This window comes from Rutidosis leptorrhynchoides, chromosome 3 (genome assembly GCF_046630445.1).
Source record: "Rutidosis leptorrhynchoides isolate AG116_Rl617_1_P2 chromosome 3, CSIRO_AGI_Rlap_v1, whole genome shotgun sequence".
Taxonomy (NCBI): Eukaryota; Viridiplantae; Streptophyta; class Magnoliopsida; order Asterales; family Asteraceae; genus Rutidosis; species Rutidosis leptorrhynchoides.
Window position 1 is genome coordinate 448408236 of NC_092335.1, and position 10934 is coordinate 448419169.

Consider the following 10934-nt stretch of genomic DNA (forward strand, 5'->3'; position numbering starts at 1 on the left):
TGTTCCTCGAATTTGTTTCTGTCGATTTGTTACCAGTCTCTTTCAACTCCAATAATCATTTTCTGTATATAAACACTTGCAATTTAGGATGAATTAAATCGAAAATTATTGCAAATTACTTTTTATTTCTCTGTTCTTGATTCTTTATAGCCAAAACACAAATTCAAATCAATTCACAAAAAGTAAGAATGCAGATGTGTTAGGATACGTATAGTTGAACTATCTGCAAAATCTCAAACCTCAATTCGTTATATCATGTTCGAATTTGTGAGTCAAAGGTAATTTTTCTAAAAAGTCAACTTTGTGTTCATCATCAAATTCGAATCTGTTTTAATATTTTTGTTGAATTTAACGATGTAACAACCCAAACCAAACCACGACAATTCCCGTTAAATTTCACAACATAAAAAAAAATTTCTGGTGCAGTTCATTTGCGCGGCGTGCCAGGTGGGTGCGCGGCGCGCCAAACCACCTGGACAGCCCGCTGTCCCCGGAAGTCAATTTAACGAAAATGTTTGACTAGTTCCCGAAATTTTTAGCCAAAACGCTTTTAACCATAAATTCATATATATAAAACTAGCACGTTTAATTAATAAAATTGAGTTTACGAAGCGGGTCCCACAACGACCCATTTTACCACCTTAAGTACCGAAATACAATATTTGACCAACGACCCATTTTACCACAACGACCCATTTTACCACAACGACCCATTTTACCACCATATCCGCATGCGATCTATAAAAAGAGTCAACAACGAGAGGGTAAGCTAATGCTTAGTGAATGATAACATACTACATACATATATATGTATAAAATGAATACGCCACACAAACAAATACCGCATACCGGGGCATCCAAGTATAAAGCATCTACACTAAGCATACCGTACGATCTAAGCAACGAGCTAAAGATACAACACAAATAAGAGTCCACCAACGACAAAGTGAACATCGCCAAATAGCTACACCCGGAGGGTTAGCTACAACACAACAACACATTAATATATAAACAATAATAATAATGCACAAGGTTAACCCCTTAACCTCAATCACACGAACATTGGCCGAACTACCCGAGCCTTGTGAATTCGCACAACCCGAAATTCACTTCTCAACCATAAGATGACCGAACAACCCGAGTCATCGTGAATCCGCACTACCCGAGATTCACTACCTCAAATAATGTAGTGACCCGAACTTTTCCATGTTTATATATATTAATTGAGATTGATGTTTACATGATTAAATGTTTCCAACATGTTAAGCAATCAAACTTGTTAAGACTTGATTAATTGAAATAGGTTTCATATAGACAATTGACCACCCAAGTTGACCGGTGATTCACGAACGTTAAAACTTGTAAAAAAAACTATATGATGACATATATATGGTTATATATATAGTTAACATGATATTATGATAAGTAAACATATCATTAATTATATTAACAATGAACTACATATGTAAAAACAAGACTACTAACTTAATGATTTTGAAACGAGACATATATGTAACGTTTATCGTTGTAACGACATTTAATGTATATATATCATATTAAGAGATATTCGTACATCATAATATCATGATAATATAATAATTTAAAATCTCTTTTGATATTATAAACATTGGGTTAACAACATTTAACAAGATCGTTAACCTAAAGGTTTCAAAACAACACTTACATGTAACGACTAACGATGACTTAACGACTCAGTTAAAATGTATATACATGTAGTGTTTTAATATGTATTTATACACTTTTTAAAGACTTCAATACACTTATCAAAATACTTCTACTTAACAAAAATGCTTACAATTACATTCTCGTTCAGTTTCATCAACAATTCTACTCGTATGCACCCGTATTCGTACTCGTACAATACACAGCTTTTAGATGTATGTACTATTGGTATATACACTCCAATGATCAGCTCTTAGCAGCCCATGTGAGTCACCTAACACATGTGGGAACCATCATTTGGCAACTAGCATGAAATATCTCATAAGATTACAAAAATATGAGTAATCATTCATGACTTATTTACATGAAAACAAAATTACATATCCTTTATATCTAATCCATACACCAACGACCAAAAACACCTACAAACACTTTCATTCTTCAATTTTATTCATCTAATTGAACTCTCTCAAGTTCTATCTTCAAGTTCTAAGTGTTCTTCATAAATTCCAAAAGTTCTAGTTTCATAAAATCAAGAATACTTTCAAGTTTGCTAGCTCACTTCCAATCTTGTAAGGTGATCATCCAACCTCAAGAAATCTTTGTTTCTTACAGTAGGTTATCATTCTAATACAAGGTAATAATCATATTCAAACTTTGGTTCAATTTCTATAACTATAACAATCTTATTTCAAGTGATGATCTTACTTGAACTTGTTTTCGTGTCATGATTTTGCTTCAAGAACTTTGAGCCATCCAAGGATCCATTGAAGCTAGATCCATTTTTCTCTTTTCCAGTAGGTTCATCCAAGGAACTTAAGGTAGTAATGATGTTCATAACATCATTCGATTCATACATATAAAGCTATCTTATTCGAAGGTTTAAACTTGTAATCACTAGAACATAGTTTAGTTAATTCTAAACTTGTTCGCAAACAAAAGTTAATCCTTCTAACATGACTTTTAAAATCAACTAAACACATGTTCTATATCTATATGATATGCTAACTTAATGATTTAAAACCTGGAAACACGAAAAACACCGTAAAACCGGATTTACGCCGTCGTAGTAACACCGCGGGCTGTTTTGGGTTAGTTAATTAAAAACTATGATAAACTTTGATTTAAAAGTTGTTATTCTGAGAAAATGATTTTTATTATGAACATGAAACTATATCCAAAAATTATGGTTAAACTCAAAGTGGAAGTATGTTTTCTAAAATGGTCATCTAGACGTCGTTCTTTCGACTGAAATGACTACCTTTACAAAAACGACTTGTAACTTATTTTTCCGACTAGAAACCTATACTTTTTTTGTTTATATTCATAAAATAGAGTTCAATATGAAACCATAGCAATTTGATTCACTCAAAACGGATTTAAAATGAAGAAGTTATGGGTAAAACAAGATTGGATAATTTTTCTCATTTTAGCTACGTGAAAATTGGTAACAAATCTATTCCAACCATAACTTAATCAACTTGTATTATATATTATGTAATCTTGAGATACCATAGACACGTATACAATGTTTCGACCTATCATGTCGACACATCTATATATATTTCGGAACAACCATAGACACTCTATATGTGAATGTTGGAGTTAGCTATACAGGGTTGAGGTTGATTCCAAAATATATATAGTTTGAGTTGTGATCAATACTGAGATACGTATACACTGGGTCGTGGATTGATTCAAGATAATATTTATCGATTTATTTCTGTACATCTAACTGTGGACAACTAGTTGTAGGTTACTAACGAGGACAGCTGACTTAATAAACTTAAAACATCAAAATATATTAAAAGTGTTGTAAATATATTTTGAACATACTTTGATATATATGTATATATTGTTATAGGTTCGTGAATCAACCAGTGGCCAAGTCTTACTTCCCGACGAAGTAAAAATCTGTGAAAGTGAGTTATAGTCCCACTTTTAAAATCTAATATTTTTGGGATGAGAATACATGCAGGTTTTATAAATGATTTACAAAATAGACACAAGTACGTGAAACTACATTCTATGGTTGAATTATCGAAATCGAATATGCCCCTTTTTATTAAGTCTGGTAATCTAAGAATTAGGGAACAGACACCCTAATTGACGCGAATCCTAAAGATAGATCTATTGGGCCTAACAAACCCTATCCAAAGTACCGGATGCTTTAGTACTTCGAAATTTATATCATATCCGAAGGGTGTCCCGGAATGATGGGGATATTCTTATATATGCATCTTGTTATTGTCGGTTACCAGGTGTTCACCATATGAATGATTTTTATCTCTATGTATGGGATGTGTATTGAAATATGAAATCTTGTGGTCTATTGTTACGATTTGATATATATAGGTTAAACCTATAACTCACCAACATTTTTGTTGACGTTTTAAGCATGTTTATTCTCAGGTGATTATTAAGAGCTTCCGCTGTCGCATACTTAAATAAGGACAAGATTTGGAGTCCATGCTTGTATGATATTGTGTAAAAACTGCATTCAAGAAACTTATTTTGTTGTAACATATTTGTATTGTAAACCATTATGTAATGGTCGTGTGTAAACAGGATATTTTAGAATATCATTATTTGATAATCTACGTAAAGCTTTTTAAACCTTTATTGATGAAATAAAGGTTATGGTTTGTTTAAAAATGAATGCAGTCTTTGAAAAACGTCTCATATAGAGGTCAAAACCTCGCAACGAAATCAATTAATATGGAACGTTTTTAATCAATAAGAACGGGACATTTCAGTTGGTATCCGAGCGTTGGTCTTAGAGAACCAGAAAATTTGCATTAGTGTGTCTTATCGAGTTTGTTAGGATGCATTAGTGAGTCTGGACTTCGACCGTGTTTTCTTTAAAAATGATTGCTTAACATTTTTGTTGGAAACTATATATTTTTAACATATGAATATTATGTGATATATTAATCTCTTAACGTGTTTGATATTATGTGATAGATGTCTACCTCTAGAACAAGTCCCATTGACTCACCTAATAATAATGAAGAGTCAAATGTAAATTGGAATGATTTGTGGACTGATTCACAAGTTCCCGAAGAGGAACCGGAAGAAGAGTCGGAACCGGAAGAAGAATCGGAACCGGAAGAAGAATCGGAACCGGATGAAGAAATAGAACCGGTGGGGGAAATAATAAAACGGTTAAGTAAAAGAAAATCCTCAACCAACCGACCAAAGTTAATTATGGTCAATGGTGTTTCCGCCAAGGAAGCAAAATATTGGGAGGATTACCAATTCTCCGATGAATCGGATTCCGACAAGAATTCCGATGATGTTATAGAAATTACCCCAACTGAATTTAAAAAGGCAAAAGAAAATAATAAGGGAAAGGGCATAAAAATAGAGAAATCTAATTCCAACCCCGATGAACTTTATATGTATCATCAACCCCCGAAGTCCTTAAGTTGTAACAATGACCCGGGAACCTCTAAACCACCAGGTTTTTCTAAACCAATGTGGACAACGACGGCTCGTATTAGGGGAACATCATATATCCCTAGAAACTTGGCAAAACGAACCAAAACCGAAGAAGAAGAAACGAGCGAGTCGGAATAAGATAGTTGTATTCGTGTGGTGTAATATATGGAATATAGTGTTCTTATGCTTTATGATATATGTAAAAATTGCTTGTATTAATAAGTATTTTTTTTATGAATCTAACTCTTGTCTATTTTACAGTTTAAAAACACAAAATGGATAGACAACCCAATATTTTAAGAGACCTACCCGGAGACATGATTGATGAAATCTTGTCTAGAGTCGGCCAGAATTCTTCGGCACAACTATTTAAGGCGAGATCAGTTTGTAAGACATTCGAAGAGCGTTCCAATAATGTCTTGGTTTATAAGAGACTTTCGTTTGAAAGATGGGGGATATCACATTGGGAAACCCATAAGTTACGATGTGTTTACTTTGACGCATATATTGCGGGGAACCCAAATGCTATTTTACGCAACGGGTTAAGAAATTATTTTGACTCAATATATCCGAATATTGGACTTCGTGATTTAGAAAAAGCGGCTAACATGCAACATAAAGAAGCATGTTATGCTTACGGATTAGTAATGTTCGCTTCTCACCAAAGTGAGAACAAGAACATCGGGCTACAACTATTAAACAAAACGTTTCCACAAGTGACGGAGTCGGTAATTGGGGTAAGAAATGAGGTTTTTAGATTATTACGGGACTGTTGGACATTACGTAACCCTCGTCCCTTTGATGACGTTACAACACGCTGTCTTATCAACGGCCATAACGGTTATGTTGCACAAGACCAAGGATGGGAAGTAGTCCTAGTAAAACCAGAATGCATGACTTGTTTCTGGACGTATGAATTACGTGTCTTTATTGCCTTTGCTGAACGACTTGTGTACTAGCTAGAATTGTCTTCACAACTATCTTGTATCAAAGTTATTGTGTGCTATATTTCATGCTTTATGTAAAATAAGCGGTATTGTAAGTTTGTAAAATATTGTATAAAAGTTTGAACGCGAAATATTATTATAATCAGTTTTTCATATAGAATTGTAGTAGTTGAATTGTATATTAGCTACTAAGTATGAACTTAACGGGTAGGTACTACCCGAATTTAAACTTATAAAATGCTAATATGAAGAAAAAGCTTTTATAAATGAGTTCATATTATGCTACGAAATACTATTAACTACTCTTAATATTCTGTATGATTAACTTGTTCCATTTAACTATTTTGAATGAAATGGCACCGACTACTCGACACACCGTGAATATGAATGAAGAGGAATTCCGTACTTTCCTAGCTTCAAACATAGCCGCAGTACAGGCTGCGCTACATACCAACAATAACCTTGGATCTAGCAGTACAGGAAATCGTGTAGGATGCACCTACAAAGAATTCACTGCCTGCAAACCTTTGGAATTTGATGGAACCGAAGGACCGATCGGATTGAAACGGTGGACCGAGAAGGTTGAATCGGTGTTTGCCATAAGTAAGTGTACTGAAGAGGACAAAGTGAAGTACGCTACGCATACCTTCACAGGTTCTGCGTTAACATGGTGGAATACCTATCTAGAGCAAGTGGGACAAGATGATGCGTACGCACTACCGTGGTCAGCATTCAAGCACTTGATGAACGAGAAGTACCGTCCCAGAACCGAGGTCAATAAGCTCAAGACAGAACTTAGAGGGTTACGAACCCAAGGATTTGATATTACCACGTACGAAAGACGATTCACAGAATTGTGCCTATTGTGTCCGGGAGCATTCGAAGATGAGGAAGAGAAGATCGACGCGTTTGTGAAAGGATTACCGGAAAGAATCCAAGAAGATATAAGTTCACACGAGCCCGCCTCCATACAACAGGCATGTAGAATGGCTCACAAACTAGTGAACCAGATTGAAGAAAGAATTAAAGAACAGACTGCTGAAGAGGCCAATGTGAAGCAAGTCAAAAGAAAGTGGGAGGAAAACGGTGATAAGAATCACCAATACAACAACAACAGCAATTACAACAATAATCGCAACAATTATCCCAACAATCGCAACATCAATCGCAACTACAACAAACGGCCCAACAACAACAACAACAACAACAACAACAGCAACTACAACAATCATCCCAACAACAATAATAATCGCAACAACAACAACAATCAGAAGCAACTATGCCAAAGGTGTGAAAAGAATCACTCGGGGTTTTGCACCAAATTTTGCAACAAGTGTAAAAGAAATGGTCATAGCGCGGCGAAGTGTGAGGTCTACGGACCAGGGGTTAATAGAACGAAAGGAACAAATGGTGTCGGAACGAGTAATGGCGGAGCAAGTAGTGTCGGAGCAAGTTATGCCAATGTAGTTTGTTATAAATGTGGAAAACCAGGCCACATTATTAGAAATTGCCCAAACCAGGAGAACACGAATGGACAAGGCCGTGGAAGAGTTTTCAATATTAATGCGGTAGAGGCACAGGAAGACCCGGAGCTTGTTACGGGTACGTTTCTTATTGACAATAAATCTGCTTACGTTTTATTTGATTCGGGTGCGGATAGAAGCTATATGAGTAGAGATTTTTGTGCTAAATTAAGTTGTCCATTGACGCCTTTGGATAGTAAATTTTTACTCGAATTAGCAAATGGTAAATTAATTTCAGCAGATAATATATGTCGGAATCGAGAAATTAAACTGGTTAGCGAAACATTTAAGATTGATTTGATACCAGTAGAGTTAGGGAGTTTTGATGTGATAATCGGTATGGACTGGTTGAAAGAAGTGAAAGCGGAGATCGTTTGTTACAAAAATGCAATTCGCATTATACGAGAAAAAGGAAAACCCTTAATGGTGTACGGAGAAAAGGGCAACACGAAGCTACATCTTATTAGTAATTTGAAGGCACAAAAACTAATAAGAAAAGGTTGCTATGCTGTTCTAGCACACGTCGAGAAAGTACAAACTGAAGAAAAGAGCATCAATGATGTTCCCATTGCAAAAGAATTTCCCGATGTATTTCCGAAAGAATTACCGGGATTACCCCCACATCGATCCGTTGAATTTCAAATAGATCTTGTACCAGGAGCTGCACCAATAGCTCGTGCTCCTTACAGAATCGCACCCAGCGAGATGAAAGAACTGCAAAGCCAATTACAAGAACTTTTAGAGCGTGGTTTCATTCGACCAAGCACATCACCGTGGGGAGCTCCTGTTTTGTTTGTCAAGAAGAAAGATGGTACATTCAGGTTGTGTATCGACTACCGAGAGTTGAACAAACTTACCATCAAGAACCGCTACCCACTACCGAGAATCGACGACTTATTTGATCAACTACAAGGCTCGTCTGTTTATTCAAAGATTGACTTACGTTCCGGGTATCATCAAATGCGGGTGAAAGAAGATGATATTCCAAAGACTGCTTTCAGAACACGTTACGGTCATTACGAGTTTATGGTCATGCCGTTTGGTTTAACTAATGCACCAGCTGTGTTCATGGACCTTATGAACCGAGTGTGTGGACCATACCTTGACAAGTTTGTCATTGTTTTCATTGATGACATACTTATTTACTCAAAGAATGACCAAGAACACGGTGAACATTTGAGAAAGGTGTTAGAAGTATTGAGGAAGGAAGAATTGTATGCTAAGTTTTCAAAGTGTGCATTTTGGTTGGAAGAAGTTCAATTCCTCGGTCACATAGTGAACAAAGAAGGTATTAAGGTGGATCCGGCAAAGATAGAAACTGTTGAAAAGTGGGAAACCCCGAAAACTCCGAAACACATACGCCAGTTTTTAGGACTAGCTGGTTACTACAGAAGGTTCATCCAAGACTTTTCCAGAATAGCAAAACCCTTGACTGCATTAACGCATAAAGGGAAGAAATTTGAATGGAATGATGAACAAGAGAAAGCGTTTCAGTTATTGAAGAAAAAGCTAACTACGGCACCTATATTGTCATTGCCTGAAGGGAATGATGATTTTGTGATTTATTGTGACGCATCAAAGCAAGGTCTCGGTTGTGTATTAATGCAACGAACGAAGGTGATTGCTTATGCGTCTAGACAATTGAAGATTCACGAACAAAATTATACGACGCATGATTTGGAATTAGGCGCGGTTGTTTTTGCATTAAAGACTTGGAGGCACTACTTATATGGGGTCAAAAGTATTATATATACCGACCACAAAAGTCTTCAACACATATTTAATCAGAAACAACTGAATATGAGGCAGCGTAGGTGGATTGAATTATTGAATGATTACGATTTTGAGATTCGTTACCACCCGGGGAAGGCAAATGTGGTAGCCGATGCCTTGAGCAGGAAGGATAGAGAACCCATTCGAGTAAAATCTATGAATATAATGATTCATAATAACATTACTACTCAAATAAAGGAGGCGCAACAAGGAGTTTTAAAAGAGGGAAATTTAAAGGATGAAATACCTAAAGGATCGGAGAAGCATCTTAATATTCGGGAAGACGGAACCCGGTATAGGGCTGAAAGGATTTGGGTACCAAAATTTGGAGAAAAGAGAGAAATGGTACTTAGAGAAGCTCATAAAACCAGATACTCAATACATCCTGGAACGGGGAAGATGTACAAGGATCTCAAGAAACATTTTTGGTGGCCGGGTATGAAAGCCGATGTTGCTAAATACGTAGGAGAATGTTTGACGTGTTCTAAGGTCAAAGCTGAGCATCAGAAACCATCAGGTCTACTTCAACAACCCGAAATCCCGGAATGGAAATGGGAAAACATTACCATGGATTTCATCACTAAATTGCCAAGGACTGCAAGTGGTTTTGATACTATTTGGGTAATAGTTGATCGTCTCACCAAATCAGCACATTTCCTACCAATAAGAGAAGATGACAAGATGGAGAAGTTAGCACGACTGTATTTGAAGGAAGTCATCTCCAGACATGGAATACCAATCTCTATTATCTCTGATAGGGATGGCAGATTTATTTCAAGATTCTGGCAGACATTACAGCAAGCATTAGGAACTCGTCTAGACATGAGTACTGCCTATCATCCACAAACTGATGGGCAGAGCGAAAGGACGATACAAACGCTTGAAGACATGCTACGAGCATGTGTTATTGATTTCGGAAACAGTTGGGATCGACATCTACCGTTAGCAGAATTTTCCTACAACAACAGCTACCATTCAAGCATTGAGATGGCGCCGTTTGAAGCACTTTATGGTAGAAAGTGCAGGTCTCCGATTTGTTGGAGTGAGGTGGGGGATAAACAGATTACGGGTCCGGAGATTATACAAGAAACTACCGAGAAGATCATCCAAATTCAACAACGGTTGAAAACCGCCCAAAGTCGACAAAAGAGCTACGCTGACATTAAAAGAAAAGATATAGAATTTGAAATTGGAGAGATGGTCATGCTTAAAGTTTCACCTTGGAAAGGCGTTGTTCGATTTGGTAAACGAGGGAAATTAAATCCAAGGTATATTGGACCATTCAAGATTATTGATCGTGTCGGACCAGTAGCTTACCGACTTGAGTTACCTCAACAACTCGCGGCTGTACATAACACTTTCCACGTCTCGAATTTGAAGAAATGTTTTGCTAAAGAAGATCTCACTATTCCGTTAGATGAAATCCAAATCAACGAAAAACTCCAATTCATCGAAGAACCCGTCGAAATAATGGATCGTGAGGTTAAAAGACTTAAGCAAAACAAGATACCAATTGTTAAGGTACGATGGAATGCTCGTAGAGGACCCGAGTTCACCTGGGAGCGTG